Source organism: Danio rerio, chromosome 4 (assembly GCF_049306965.1).
Source record: "Danio rerio strain Tuebingen ecotype United States chromosome 4, GRCz12tu, whole genome shotgun sequence".
Classification (NCBI taxonomy): domain Eukaryota; kingdom Metazoa; phylum Chordata; class Actinopteri; order Cypriniformes; family Danionidae; genus Danio; species Danio rerio.
The window spans coordinates 60,155,060-60,170,890 of record NC_133179.1 but is presented as its reverse complement, the minus strand read 5'-3'; the positions used below and the strand labels follow the sequence as shown (position 1 = coordinate 60,170,890).

The following is a 15,831-nucleotide window of genomic DNA, read 5'->3' as shown; positions in this document are numbered from 1 at the left end:
GCGAATCTTATCATTGCAACATTTGCAAATAACTGTTGTTTGCGTTGTGTCTGTTAACAAAAATCCGAACAATTTCCATATTACAGAAGTTTAATTTTTTTTAGGAACCAACTCCTCCGTGTTTCCCTCCATTGTCACTGACTCTGTCTATCGAACTGCAAAGGATATGACGTGTTGTGCACTTTATATGGCGATACAACGATTCTTCCGAAAAAGTGGATCGTGCAGTAATTCTGATCGTCCACGATCAAATATCGTGTTATCGCACAGCCCTACTGTGAGGCAAGTATTCAGCTGATACCCCAGAACTTTTTTTTCTGATACGTTTACCAGTCAGGCACACAATGAACAAGTATTTCCTGTCCGCTTTACAAATTGTAAAAATCTGTGTCTTATCAATATGACCAAAATGACTTTTATGAGAAACTCTGAAAACTGGACTGACACTGTTTAAATTTACTATAACTTCTATGTTAAGCAGCTTTGACACAATTTACATTGTAAAAGCACTAGATAAATAAAGATGAATTGAATTGAATCTGCTTAAATGTGTACATGTTAATGGACCAAACACAATATAATCTGATTTTTTTTACATTTAATGTGCATCAAAATTACAGTGTGTGTAGCCAATGTTTCCAGTGTCTTTTCACTTTTCAGCTTTTGATGAGAGTTTTTAAGACTTAATGAAAACTAATGTTTTATTTATTTATTTCAGACCTAATTAAAGAGAATGAGGGGAGTAAAGAGGAGGAACATCATGTCAAAATTGAGGAAAAAAATCATTTACAGACTGATGGTATTTTAAAAAGGAGAGACAAGAATCGTTTCACCTGCACTCAGTGTGGAAAGAATTCGGCAAGCAAAGGCAAACTTAAGATTCACATGATGATACACACTGGAGAGAAACCATTCACATGCACTCAGTGTGGGAAGAGTTTCAACCAATCATCAAACCTTAATCACCACATGAGGATCCACACTGGAGAGAAACCATTCACATGCATTCAGTGTGGGAAGAGTTTCAGCCAATCATCTCACCTTAATTATCACGTGATGATCCACACTGGAAAGAAACCATTCACATGCACTCAGTGTGGGAAGAGTTTCAGCCAATCATCACACCTTAATCTACACATGATGAGCCACACTGGACAGAATCCATTCACATGCACTCAGTGCGGGAAGAGTTTTAACTGCTCATCACACCTTAATCAACACATGAGGATCCACACTGGAGAGAAACCATACACATGCACTCAGTGCGAGAAGAGTTTCAGCCAATCATCAAACCTTAATCAACACATGAAGATCCACACTGGAGAGAAACCATTCACATGCACTCAGTGCGGGAAGAGTTTCATTCAATCATCATCTCTTAATCAACACATGAGGATCCACACTGGAGAGAGACCATTTACATGCAGTCAGTGTGAGAAGAGTTTTATCTGCTCTACAAACCTTAAAAAACACATGAGGATCCACACTGGAGAGAAACCATTTATATGCACTTAGTGTGGGAAGAGTTTCAGCAAATCATCATCCCTTAATAAACACGTTGAAGGAACTCATGGGCATGTGTTGTATTTCAAATTTGGATACTTTAATCTAAAATCGTTTAATTTGTAGGAGAAAAAAATGTCTGGAAAATACCATAAAGCCATGTCAGACGCTACCGAGGTAAAGTTGGTTTTATATTCGCACATTCAGACTTTCCCCTTAATATTATAATTTCATAAAGTATTATTTGCTAACTCTAAATAGGGAAATCATATTAGCAACAAATGAATATCAAAGTACAACATTGTTCATAGTCAATTAAAGTGTTAATGTTGTTTTCAAGTTATATTTGCATGCTAATTCGGATTGAATATTCAATGGTAAACAATACAGAGACTACTAAATGAATGAATGTGTGAATATAAAACCAACTTTACCTCTATTCAGATGCTGACTGGATTTCACGTCTGAAATAAGTTTGCCTGCACAGGAGTTTGGCCATCAAATGAAGGCAACAGGCCAGCTTCTTGACAAAAAAAAGTGGCTTGAGATGTATCTGTAGGGATAGTTTACAGTTTAACCCAAAGAATGACCAGTCTGGTAGATGAAGAAGAGCCAGAGTCAGAGATTTAAAAAAAATAAATCAAATTTACTGAAGATAGTTTGCAGTTTCATTCGCAGAAGCCAGCTTCAACACTCGCAATGAGTTCCTAGGCCGCTCTGCTTACAATCACCAATCAATAACAATTATATTCTCACATAACGTCATTAACTGCGTCATACATATAGGTGTTCTAACCTGATTGGTTAAAACACAGATAGACTAGGAACATGTCCACGTGGGGTTCGTGCATACAATTCTGAACAATATCTAAACATAAACGTCAGACATCCTTTAGACTGATTAGAGCTGACTCCAGACCTGTGAAACGGATCAACAATCAAATGGAACACACACACACAAAATATAATCTGTTTCTTATCCAAGGCTGAGTGTACCGTCAGCCGTCTTTATCAAAACTGGTTAAAAACTGGTATAATCTACATTCAGGCAGTTATATTCTTACTACACAAAGTCTATCTTAAATAAAAAGTAGAATCACTTTAAAAGATTTAACTGTAAAAATATAGCAAAATCACTTTAAACATTTTAGACAGTATAAACTCCTAGAAATAACAATAGAAACAGTTGTTTCCAGTCCTCAGTTCCACTCAAGGTCTCCATGACCTCTGACCTAGTTTGCTGGCTCCTGAAAATAGGTATAAAGAGACAGGCAAATGCACTGAACATTCTTATATTAAGCAATGTGTTAACTTATTCATTAATTAAAATCAATTCACAGTTAAATACTGAAAAACAGGATGATGAAAAGGATAAACGGTGGTCCATGATAAGACGGATTCGAAAGCAGAAATCCGAATCCTTCAGTCGCCCCTTTTGACCAGAATGGAGTCCAAACTCCGCTTCCGGTCAACCTGTCACGGTTGTGGATCTATCTGCTCTTCTATGATGTGTCTGCGTGGTGTGAATTGTTTATTTGGGTTTGCGGGGTGTGTGCGCTTGTCTCTGTGTTTGTGTGAGAGTCGCGTGGCTGTCAGTGTTGTTGTGTTCATGTCATCAGCTGGGCGGTCACATGATCATGGTCATCGGTCGCCTAGCACCGCTCAGCTGATTATTGCGCTCCAGGTGTAGCGCATTACTGTGGCTATAAATGTTCAGCGTTCCTGTCTCACCTTGTCAGTTCGTTATCCTCACTTGTCTCTGTGTCTTTGTCAGGCTCTCCTCGTTGAGTTCGCTGGTTGTTCGCTGGTTGAAGTTTTCTCCGATGAACTTTAGATTCGCTCTGTTGACGGAGATTGAAGTTCTCCCCGATGAACTGTTGATTCGCTCTGTTGACGGAGATTGAGATCTCCCCGATGAACATTGTTCGCCCTGCAGACGGAGAACTATTTACCCCATCATCTTCTTCTTGTGAACACCCGACTTCCAGCCAGCCAGCTTCTCTTTGTTCTGTGTCCCTCCTTGTTTAATAAATATTGTCGCTTGCATTTGGGTCTCCACGTCATCTTTGAACAGTGTGACAGAACGAACTGACCAATATGGACCCAGCAAGCACTTCGGAGATCCAAGAGATTTTGTCCCGCAGCGCCGCTCGCTTAGATCATCAGGATCAGCAAATGCAAGTCACCGGCCAAGCCATTCAAGCTCTGGTGAATCAAGTCTCCGAGCTCACCACCCAAGTTCAACGTCTTAGCTCGGGTCTCGCCGCCGGATCCGCTCTGCCGCCTCCTCCCGTTGATCCACCAGCCAGTCCAGTTGTCAGTCAAAGCCGCTCCAGTGAACCACGATTACCTCCGCCGCAGAGTTACGCGGGCGAACCCCATCTATGCCGAGCCTTCCTAGCTAAATGCTCACTGTACATCGCTCTCCAGCCTTCTTCTTTTCCCAGCGAGCAGAGCAAGGTGGCATTTTTGATTAATCTGCTCACAGGTAAGGCGGCTTTATGGGGAACTACGGTATGGGAGAACAAGAGCCCTTGTTGTAACACTTTCAAAGCATTTTCGGACGAACTCAAGGTGGTTTTCGATCAAGCAGCTTCAGGCAGAGAGGCGTCCAGAAAGCTGGCAGAGCTCCGTCAGGGAGATCAGAGCGTCGCGGACTACTCCATCGAGTTTCGCACGCTGGCGGCAGAGTGTGGCTGGAACAGCGAGGCGCAATGGGACATGTTTTTTCACGGTCTAGCGGAGCACATTAAAGATGAGATCTACGCGTTGGAGTTGCCTAAAACGCTTGAGGGGCTCATCAATCTGGCGGTAAGAGTGGACAATCGTCTTCAACGTCGGGGACATTACAAGGAGTCCCGCCTTCAGCGTCTGGCTTCGCAGCCCTGTGTTCAAGAGGTAACGCCCACTGAGCCGGAGCCCGAACCCATGCAGATGGGAAGATTTCGTCTGTCTTCGGAGGAGAGACGTCGTCGACGTGCTGGGGGGTTGTGTATGTACTGTGGAGTTGGGGGTCATTTTGTGGCTTTATGTCCAGCCAAGATTAATAAGCCATCTATGGGTAAGAGTTTATTGGTGGGTGAAATTATGCCTAGAAGAAACTCTCCTAATATGACTTCCTTATCCATCAAACTGTGTTTTAATTCCATTTCTCACACATGCCACGCCCTCATCGATTCCGGAGCCGAGGGGAACTTTATTGATGCTAAATTAGCTAACAGTCTGAACATCCCTGTTTCTCCTCTTTCTTCACCTATAGCGGTGCATGCTCTTAGTGGACTGTCCCTTCCTACCATCACACACATTACTGCTCCCATAAAACTCATTACTTCGGGGAATCACACAGAACTCATTACATTTTTTCTCACAGACACCATTGATACTTCTGTCATTCTGGGACATCCATGGTTAGTGTTACATAAACCTCACATTAATTGGGGGCATAATGCAGTCTTTTCTTGGAGTGAGAGCTGTCATGAATCTTGTTTATTGTCTGCTTGTTCTAATGTTCCTTGTTCTGTGTTTCAGGAGGAGCAGGTGGATCTATCAAACGTGCCCCGTGAGTACCATGACCTGAAGAGAGTGTTCAGTAAGTCTCGGGCTGCTTCTCTACCTCCTCACCGTCCCTATGACTGTGCTATAGACTTATTGCCAGGTACGTCTCCGCCTAAAGGCAAGTTGTATTCGCTGTCTGTTCCAGAGAGGGAGGCTATGGAGAAATATATTTCTGATTCTCTAGCAGCCAAGATCATCCGCCCGTCTTCTTCACCGGCGGGGGCGGGATTTTTTTTTGTGAAAAAGAAGGATGGTTCTCTTCGTCCATGCATTGACTATCGAGGGCTGAACAGTATCACGGTTAAGAATACGTATCCTTTGCCGTTGATGTCTTCAGCCTTCGAGCGCCTGCAGGGGGCGAACTTTTTCACAAAATTAGATCTCCGCAATGCTTATCATTTGGTTCGCATAAGACCCGGGGATGAGTGGAAGACCGCGTTTAACACCCCTAGAGGGCATTTTGAGTACTGCGTTCTGCCCTTCGGCCTTTCTAACGCTCCGGCGGTCTTCCAGGCACTCGTCAATGATGTGTTGAGAGATATGATAGATCAGTTTATCTATGTCTACCTGGATGACATTCTGATTTTTTCTCACTCTCTCCAGGAACACGTTCAGCACGTCAGGCGAGTGTTGCAGAGGCTGTTAGAGAATGGGCTTTATGTCAAGGCGGAGAAATGCGTTTTTCATGCACAGTCGGTTCAGTTTTTGGGGCATATCGTGTCGGTCGAGGGGATGCGCATGGATCCAGAGAAGATTCAGGCTGTGGTAAATTGGCCAACTCCAGATTCCCGTAAGGCCCTGCAGAGGTTCCTGGGCTTTGCCAATTTTTACTGGCGGTTTATTCGCAATTTCAGCCAGCTCGCCGCACCTCTGACTAATTTGACCTCCTCCAAAACACCGTTCAGGTGGTCTAACGCAGCCGAAGCTGCATTTTCCAAACTGAAGGGTTGCTTTGTTTCAGCCCCGATTCTCATAGCCCCTGATCCTTCTCGGCAGTTTGTGGTGGAAGTTGATGCGTCCGAGGTCGGGGTCGGAGCCATCCTGTCCCAGCGCTCTGCCTTGGACGGCAAGATTCATCCCTGCGCGTATTTCTCACATCGTTTATCTGCTGCTGAAAGAAATTACGACATTGGTAATCGAGAGTTGCTGGCCGTCAAGCTTGCGTTGGAGGAGTGGCGACATTGGTTAGAAGGTTCTGGGGTGCCTTTTATCGTTTGGACCGATCATAAAAATCTTGAGTACATCAAATCTGCCAAAAGACTAAACTCTAGGCAGGCTCGGTGGGCATTATTTTTCGGACGATTTAATTTTTCAATATCGTACAGACCAGGTTCTAAGAACATCAAACCTGATGCGTTATCTCGTCTTTTTGATCGCTCGGATCGTACGTCATCTCCAGATCCGGTGCTTCCGCAGAGGGTTTTTGTGGCGAATATTTCTTGGGAGATCGAATCACGGGTTCGCACAGCCCTGGATGGGGTAACGCCCCCGATCGGATGCCCGCCGAGTCGATTATTTGTGCCAGAGGATCTACGGTCCGACGTTATCCGGTGGGATCATTCCTCCAAAGTAGCCTGTCATCCGGGGGTGAGTCGCACATTATTCGTTATTAAACAAAGATTCTGGTGGCCAGTAATGGCTCGTGATGTGCGCGATTTTGTTTTGGCTTGCTCTGTCTGTGCCGCTTCTAAGTCTTCCAATCGCCCACCTGCTGGACTCCTTCAACCGCTGTCAGTGCCTTCGAGACCCTGGTCACACATCTCGCTAGATTTTGTTACGGGTCTTCCATCCTCTAACGGCAACACGGTGGTTTTAACCGTGGTGGACAGGTTCTCGAAGGCTGCTCATTTTGTCCCTCTGCCCAAATTACCTTCAGCCAGAGAGACAGCGGTTACTGTCATTGATCACGTCTTTCGCATTCATGGCCTCCCGACAGACGTGGTTTCTGACAGGGGGCCTCAGTTTGTCTCTAAATTCTGGAGAGAATTCTGTCGTTTATTGGGGGCTACTGTTAGTCTTTCTTCTGGTTTCCATCCCCAGAGTAACGGTCAGACCGAGAGAGCCAATCAGGATCTTGAGCGCACATTGCGATGTTTGGTCTCGCAGAATCCATCCTCTTGGAGTCAGCAGCTTTCGTGGGTGGAGTACGCACATAATTCGTTACCAGTGTCGGCTACGGGCCTCTCTCCGTTTCAGTGTAGTCTAGGTTACCAGCCACCAGTTTTTCCCAGTCTGGAATCCGAAGTCGCGGTCCCCTCCGTTCACGCTTTTGTCCAGAGGTGCCGCCGCACCTGGAACAGGGCCAGACAGACCCTCCTCCAGGTGGGGGAGCGCACTAAGGCTAAAGCCGATCGCCACCGGTCTAAGCCTCCCGTTTACGTTGTCGGTCAAAAAGTGTGGCTTTCATCTAAAAACATTCCTCTCCGCACCGTTTGTAATAAGTTGGCTCCTAAATTTATTGGCCCTTTTACTGTCACTAAAATCATTAATCCTGTGGCAGTCCGCCTCAAATTACCTCCAGCGTACAGGAGAATTCATCCCGTGTTTCATGTATCTAAAGTAAAGCCCGTTTTTCATACGGCAATTAATCCGCATGCACCAGTTCCCCCCCCGCCGCGTCTCGTAGATGGGGAGACTGCTTATTCGGTTAAGCGCATTCTGGACTCTAGACGGAGGGGACGAGGATTTCAGTACTTGGTGGACTGGGAAGGTTACGGTCCTGAGGAGAGAAGTTGGGTTCCGGCTGGGGACATACTGGATCACTCTCTTATCGATGATTACAATCGCCAGGTAGGCTCGTCTGGGGACGCCAGGAGGCGTCCCTAGGGGAGAGGGTAATGTCACGGTTGTGGATCTATCTGCTCTTCTATGATGTGTCTGCGTGGTGTGAATTGTTTATTTGGGTTTGCGGGGTGTGTGCGCTTGTCTCTGTGTTTGTGTGAGAGTCGCGTGGCTGTCAGTGTTGTTGTGTTCATGTCATCAGCTGGGCGGTCACATGATCATGGTCATCGGTCGCCTAGCACCGCTCAGCTGATTATTGCGCTCCAGGTGTAGCGCATTACTGTGGCTATAAATGTTCAGCGTTCCTGTCTCACCTTGTCAGTTCGTTATCCTCACTTGTCTCTGTGTCTTTGTCAGGCTCTCCTCGTTGAGTTCGCTGGTTGTTCGCTGGTTGAAGTTTTCTCCGATGAACTTTAGATTCGCTCTGTTGACGGAGATTGAAGTTCTCCCCGATGAACTGTTGATTCGCTCTGTTGACGGAGATTGAGATCTCCCCGATGAACATTGTTCGCCCTGCAGACGGAGAACTATTTACCCCATCATCTTCTTCTTGTGAACACCCGACTTCCAGCCAGCCAGCTTCTCTTTGTTCTGTGTCCCTCCTTGTTTAATAAATATTGTCGCTTGCATTTGGGTCTCCACGTCATCTTTGAACAGTGTGACACAACCAGTGAGGTCACTAAGGAGAGTGAAAGTAATGACTCATGCTCTCTTAATAAGTTCGCAGAGTTTTCTTCGCCCCTTCTTGGACAAGCTGGAACCTAAAAATTCCAGTCCCCAAGCTAAGGGCTCTTTCACTTTCCACCCACAAAAGGAGTTCACGTTTCTCATCATCGATGGGATTAAGGGTCCTGCAATCTGAAGTGAAAACATACAAAAACAACAGCGGACCAAAGTCCAGAATGTGAACACAAATGCGCAAGCCCTAAAAGGCCTCCAGAAGTAAACAACTCATAATTTCCATCGATACTTCCTCTGATGCATCTACAACTTGCTCCAACTCTAAATCCAAACATACAGGCTAATTCTAGTGCTCAGAGTTCCTCTGATCAGACACAAAAGGTCATCCACTCGACCTAAGCCACACAGGATTCAAATTTATGACCTGCAAAAACATCTTTATCTTCACCAGTTTTAAAACCTTCATCAGCGTGTTCTGTAAATTCAAATTAGAATAATGAAAGATTTTTACATTAACACGCATTAAACATGCCCATACCACAATAGTCCAATTCAGCACCATTACCATGTTTAATCATCACCTTGCTGAACTCCATGTCAGTCAAGTCCACTTAAAATATATTTTCATTCAAATAATGATGTGATTGTAGTGATGCTACACATTCCTCTGTATCATTGATAGGAAGTGTACAAGCACCCTTGTCCTGGCCATAAATGAGCCAAAATCACCTTCACAGTTAACAAACTAATATCAAATCCACTCTCTGGAAGCCGGGCTAAATGAATAAACACTGTTATTGCACTCCTGACATTGAGCCAGACCCTCAGTCACCTCAAAGAGACTAGATATAGAAATAACCTGTTACCTAGAGACCAAGAAAGATGTAATGGTTTTTACAAGCTATTAATCCAATTTATTAACATGCAATAAGAGGGATTATGAATCCATTTCTTTTGTTCCCATATTTTAGGGGTTTAACACAATTTTCGTCTAGTTCAACAAAGATCAAACATAAGCCTGTCAAACTCAAGCATCTTTTAACAGAAATAAGACTAAACCTTATAATTATCTTCTCAACTTGTCATTTGTACCATTTACTTTACTCTGACTAAACCATTCAACATAATCAGAAGCAAACAGTATGATTTTGTATAAAATTCATTCGATTCTTACTGTCTGGTCAATTAGAAATGCTCACATGTTAGCTATTTGCTCAAACTTTTGATTATTTAAAATTCTTTCATACATGTCATTTGACAGTGAAACCTGTTTGAAAGCATTACCAATTGAACAAGAACAGACTGAGTTAACAACTCTTTTACCACATATAATCAAGACTCTTGCTTGGATATGGACTACTAAATTTTCATTTAAAGACAGTCTAAGTTTCTGTAAAACTTGTTAGTATTCACAATAATAATACTGACTTGAGTTGACTTGACTGCTTAAAAATGCTGTTAAAGTTGACGCTGCATTTCTGTTTACTAAAATGTTAATTTTCACTGCAGCAGTATAAATACTTCTTACTGAAGTCAACCATCAGATTCAAACACTTTCATTCAACTTTATCTCTCTGTTCTACACAACATCCAAACAATTATGTTCCTCTACCATTGAGGACACACACACATAGACAGATTGATTTACTGTAGCATTTGCCTTTAACACAAATGACTTCGACTCAATTCTCTGCTTATTTTTCCTATGCTAGAGTGAGGATGCTTTCTGGACTATTGTGGTTAGTGACTTAGCCAATGTCACTGTTTAAATGCCATCAAGTCTAAAATATTTAACATTAACATTCAGATAGCAAAGAAATAACTGTAATTAACCTTTTAACTTCTTAGTCAATTTAGACATGGGTTTGTAACCTGATATGGATGGCAGTCTTCAATTTCACAGCTATAAGCTAATAAAATTATTATTATTATTATTATTCCAGAGAGTAATCTGAACCAGGAAAAGAAGTCATTATTAACCATTGCAAACAGAGCCGGATAACCCATCCGTTTAAAGCTCATCTCATGGTCTGCATCATCTTTTCATCAGATTCAGCATTATTGACTTCTCTAATGTTTGATATTTCGCTTATACAATCAGTAATGATATAACACTCATTCCAGAGGTTAGTGTTAATATTTATATAACAGGGACAAATCATTCTCCCAGTACAATAAGCATTATTGTACCATAGATATGAATATTGTGACAGCTCATAACAAAGTTTGCTTTAGGTGTTGAACTCACACAAATTTATTCTTAAAATTCTTTGTCCAGTTTCAACTAGATTTACATGATCTTTTATCAAGTTTCAAAGTTTGCGTTCATAATCAATGTCTTTTCTAAGACAATCAGCTGGTGTGTTTTGTTTTCTTAATATCGTTGCTAAGCATGTCGATAATAGAAACAAAACTCAACTCATGGCTTCACTCAAACAGTCTCCGTCTCTCTGTTTCATGCACATAAATTTTCAATAGTCTTAAACTAAAACATTAAAATTATTACAATTCAGAATCTTTAATCATTCACTAACGTTCCAAATGTCAAAAGTTTGATCTCTTAAAACTCAGTTGGAACTGTTTAAAGACTAAGAGAATTTCTTGTAATTCTTTTACCTTAACTTCTTAATTCCATTCTTCTGTGTTATCCAAACCATCTCACAGCCAGTCTTCATCTTTAGCCAACACCATCTTAAAATTGTCCTTCGCCATGCATAAGGACCTGCATCAGTAAAATACTATGAAAAATCAGACACATCAGTTAAAAATCATCTCAGCTTCACATTCAGGAATTCAGCATTCTTAAAAATCAAACCTTGTATATCCAGTGCTGTTAAAGCAGCCAAGCACATTGATACTGGTAAAATTTTAAGAAATTATACTGTCTCCAATGGTTCTTGAAAGCCCAATGCCATTATCTTTTTACCAATCATCTCCTTCAGGGTATCATACCCTGGCATAGTCCGTGAAGCTTGCCACAAGGACAGACATGTCCTCAATAAAGGCAGGATTCTCGTGATCAAGTCTGGACGGGGCCACTGAGGCAGACTACTGTAACTTCAAACAGTTCCCCTCTAAGGATGCTTTAGGCCGATAGAGCATCACCCCAGTCCAGCACCATCTTTCACATTAAACATCCCCCTTTTCGGGTAGATGCCCCGGGGTTTACGAGGGGTCCCATGCCTTAGGTTGTTTTCAGCTTTGGCCAAGGGAAAATCTTACCCGTCTTAGGGAACCCCCCTTCGTGCCCACCGGTCAACTGCCACTCACACTGCAAGCTCCTGTGCAGGCTTCCTCCTTGATTCAGAATTTTCTACTTGGGAAAGTGCAGTCAAGAACCATGAAAGCCATTGAGACTACCTACTAGAATTCAAACATTGAGACAGGTTAATCAAACACTTAAATCAACTGAATATCAAGCTGAGATTATTCAGGGAGTTTAGATATCACCCTGATCCATTCAGTGTCAGGGTCTGCTACCTCAGTATAGCCATCAGGCCCTGTATGTGATGGTGGAGACTAAAGATAAGACAAAAGTTACAAACAGTAATAAACCGCTGAAGACAAGACAAGAAATTTCTAAACAGTAATAACAACTGTTCAAATTAATTATCTCTATAGCTCAGGGGGTATATTAGTGTTTTTCAAGATGCTTTAACAAAAGCATTTTCATTCATTCATTTCTCTGTTCACTTAGTCCCTTTATTAATCTGGGGTCGCCACAGCGGAATGAACTGCCAACCTATCCAGCACGTTTTTATGCAGCTGGTGCCCTTCCAGCCGCAACCCATCACTGGGAAAACAAACAAAAGCATTTTGCAATCTCTTATTTGTTAACTTTGATTTTTAATTACTAATACCTCTATTAGTGCATACAAATTGAAATGTAGAATTTCTGTATTCATTCTAGCATTTCCTTTACATTGGGATTTCCAACTGAGCACTGTGCTTATCAATTGTTATGGAACAGGCAGATAGCAGCTCTTAGCTGACATCTAATGAGAGAGAAAGAGAGTTTTGAGCAATCTAGAACGAAAATGCATGTTTACTAAATTTGAACATACATTAAACATAACATTAACCTAAATAACATAATTTCATTGTAATATCTTTTTACTCAAGCCCATCCTAAAACATATAAAACAGAGTTGACATGCATTTTCAAAGTAATGCTGTTACAGTGAACAATAGTTTTAGATCTTTCAGGGGTTAACTGCATCCATCAAAGTATTATTTGAAACCCCCATTTATGTTACATATATATTATTAAAAATATATAAATCCAACCATGAAGCTGCTTGTTTGCACAGACTTACATGGCACATTTTTATTCAGACATGTGTCTGTTACTTTTACAGCCAAAACCAGTCATGTTGAGGGCTAAACCAAGATAGCAGTGCAGTCATACAGAATCATATCTTCTAAGACAAAACATAAGCTATTCTTTATTCCCATAATGTTACTGTCAGTTTTTGTGCTTAGTTTTTGCTACTAGCCCCTCAATATTTAGATTTTAGCTTTTCAATGACAATTAAATGCCAAAGGAATACTTTTTTTTTCTTACAATCAGTTCTAAAATCATTTTAAACCTGAGAGCTTAGCTGAGCCATTTACTGCATTCTGCTCTCATCTATTTATACCTTTTTATATCTGAGTTCAACACCAAAAGCAAGAAGAAATTGAGAGGGCACTCTTACCAACAGCGCTTGGCTTCTGCTTGATAAATCTGCAAACCATCCCAAGATGTGCAAACTGTCCAGACCGGTCCAATCCAGTTAGGGTCATAATTTTCTCGGGATTGCTTCTGGTGCATCATTGATCAATCAACCTCACCCTGATATTTCTAGGTATCTTGTCTGACTTTTGTGGCCACTACTATCTAATGGATCTCTATTACAATGTTATATGTTATTTTTATTCAATTATATCTTTCCCTAATAATCTGACCTACACTATTCTTATGGCATGCCTTTTTGTCTGTGATGTAGTTAGATAGCAGTGGTGGAACTAATTACAATCTCGGGTTAATTTAGTCCACTACTGAATAAAAACCAGTCCAAGTTTTATCCCCGAGAATGTGTAAAAACACACCCATAAACTGAGTATTTTAACTCTGGGTGAAAGAGGAGGTACACCTCTCAACTACTGTTACACTTATCACTTATAGGTGTACCACAAAAATGCACCAGCTCGCTAAGGGATTCCACACAAATCTACCACAAATTTCTGTGAATCCACCGGTGCCTTTCATTCATGTCTGAATGAGAAATCCACACTTTCATTCACGGCTGAATGAGAAATCCACACTTTCATTTACGTCTAAATGAGAACCAACAACATTCATTCACGTCTGAATGAGAACCAACAACGTTCCGTTACTACCCACCACTTCACAGACAATCCCTAGTCTTATAATTTTAAATCTTCCTACCATCATTTTGTTGATTGATCAATGGTGTTACCAGTAAACAAGTGCCACGCGTCCTCCACCAAAACTGTAGGGATAGTTTACAGTTTAACCCAAAGAATGACCAGTCTGGTTGATGAAGAAGAGCCGGAGTCAGAGATTTTAAAAAAATTAATTAAGTTTACTGAAGATAGTTTGCAGTTTCATTCGCAGAAGCCAGCTTCAACACTCGTAATGAGTTCCTAGGCCGCTCTGCTTACAGTTTCAACAATCGAACAATTATACTTTTTACACAAGTCCAGAAAGGGTGGGATCCAGGTAAACAGTTCTCATTGGTTACAACAGAAATAGACAATTCTAAATACATGCGTCAAAGAAACATAGTATCTACTTCCAGATATGGATGGCCTTAATGCGTGCGTCAAAGAAAGCATTGTATCTGTCTCCAGATATGGATGGCGACCTGATGCCTAGAGGTGAGGTCGCCTTAAGTTATTAGGAGCTGATCTCCGATCTGTAAAAAGCTAAACCAGGAAAACAATAGACACAAACGACCATCTGTGTTAAAGACTCAAGGATGTTTCTTGTACGTTCAGCTGTGTTATCAGGCTGGTTCAAGACTGTTTCCATCAACAGTCTGCTGCAATATCTTTACTACACACAGTCTGTCTCCACACAAAAAGGAATTACATTAAAATTAATTATACTCAAAAACAGATCAATCAAACAGCTATAATATAATAGACAATATCAGGACAACTAGAACAGGTGTCTTCTTCTCCTCTGTATGGGGAGAGAGAGAGAGATCTCCATGACCTATGACCTGGTTTGTGTGTCTCCTGAAAACAAAGTTAAAGTAGACAGGCAAAAAGAGAAACAAGGACACAGAACATTCTTACAGTAAGCAGTTTTAACTTATTCATTAGTTAAAATCAATTCACAGTTAAATACTGAGAAACAGGATGATGAAAAGGATAAACGTTGGTCCATGATGAGACGGATTGGAAAGCAGAAATCCGAATCCTTCAATATATATATATATATATATATATATATATATATATATATATATATATATATATATTGATATGTATAAATATATATATATATATATATATATATATATATATATATATATATATATATATATATATATATATATATATATTGATATGTGTGTGTGTATATATATATATATATATATATATATATATATATATATATATATATATAAATAATATGTGTGTGTGTGTGTGTAAACCAATTAAATTATTTGAAACTAGGCATGAGCATTAAACACAGGTGGAGAAGAAAACACAACTGCCTAATAATTATGCATGCAGTGTAGATAATAATACTATGTTTAATAAAATAAAAAATATATATATTTTTTTAAACTTTTAACCACTATACCTTTAAGATTAATTGACAGTAGACATGCCCAGTCAGTTCTGTGTGACTTGTAGAATGATAGAAACTCTCTATCTCGGTCTTCCACAGTGCTGGTAAGATCAATAGTAACCTTGAGAGGGGTCCGGTCCTCAGCTCCGCACAACAAGCTTTCTTCTGAACCTGTTTGCTGCCTGCTGTTCATCCATCCAAAAAAGAATTACAATCATAAGCACTAGCATTGCTGGTACATTAATTACACTATACATGCTAGATAAATTAAAAACTACTATTGATGACTGATAAAAGACCTAAGGAGCTCATTTCAGTTTTCAATAGCAGCCTGTATCTATCTTTACTTTTTATTATACCGGTTAAGCCTTGTCTGTAAAACTGGGGGTCTATGTTCTACAGGAAAAATATATATATACAATTAAAAAACTTAATTGTATATTCACAAAGTCTCACACAATTGCATATGAAGACACATAATAAAAAGAATTTAGAAGACTTCT

At 40.8% G+C, this 15,831-nt stretch overlaps 1 protein-coding gene and 1 long non-coding RNA gene across 2 annotated transcripts in view; one reads left to right on the top strand and one right to left on the bottom strand.

Annotated features, from left to right (window-relative positions):
• The window catches only part of LOC137491106 (uncharacterized), a 1,257,671-nt gene that overhangs the window by 43,828 nt on the left and 1,198,012 nt on the right, over positions 1-15,831 (top strand). The window lies entirely within an intron of this gene.
• On the bottom strand, positions 2,131-14,187 carry LOC141381908 (uncharacterized). Its single transcript, XR_012402810.1, has 2 exons — positions 8,508-14,187; positions 2,131-2,976 (listed from the first exon to the last, which is right to left on the bottom strand). It is a non-coding gene; the product is annotated as an uncharacterized lncRNA (long non-coding RNA).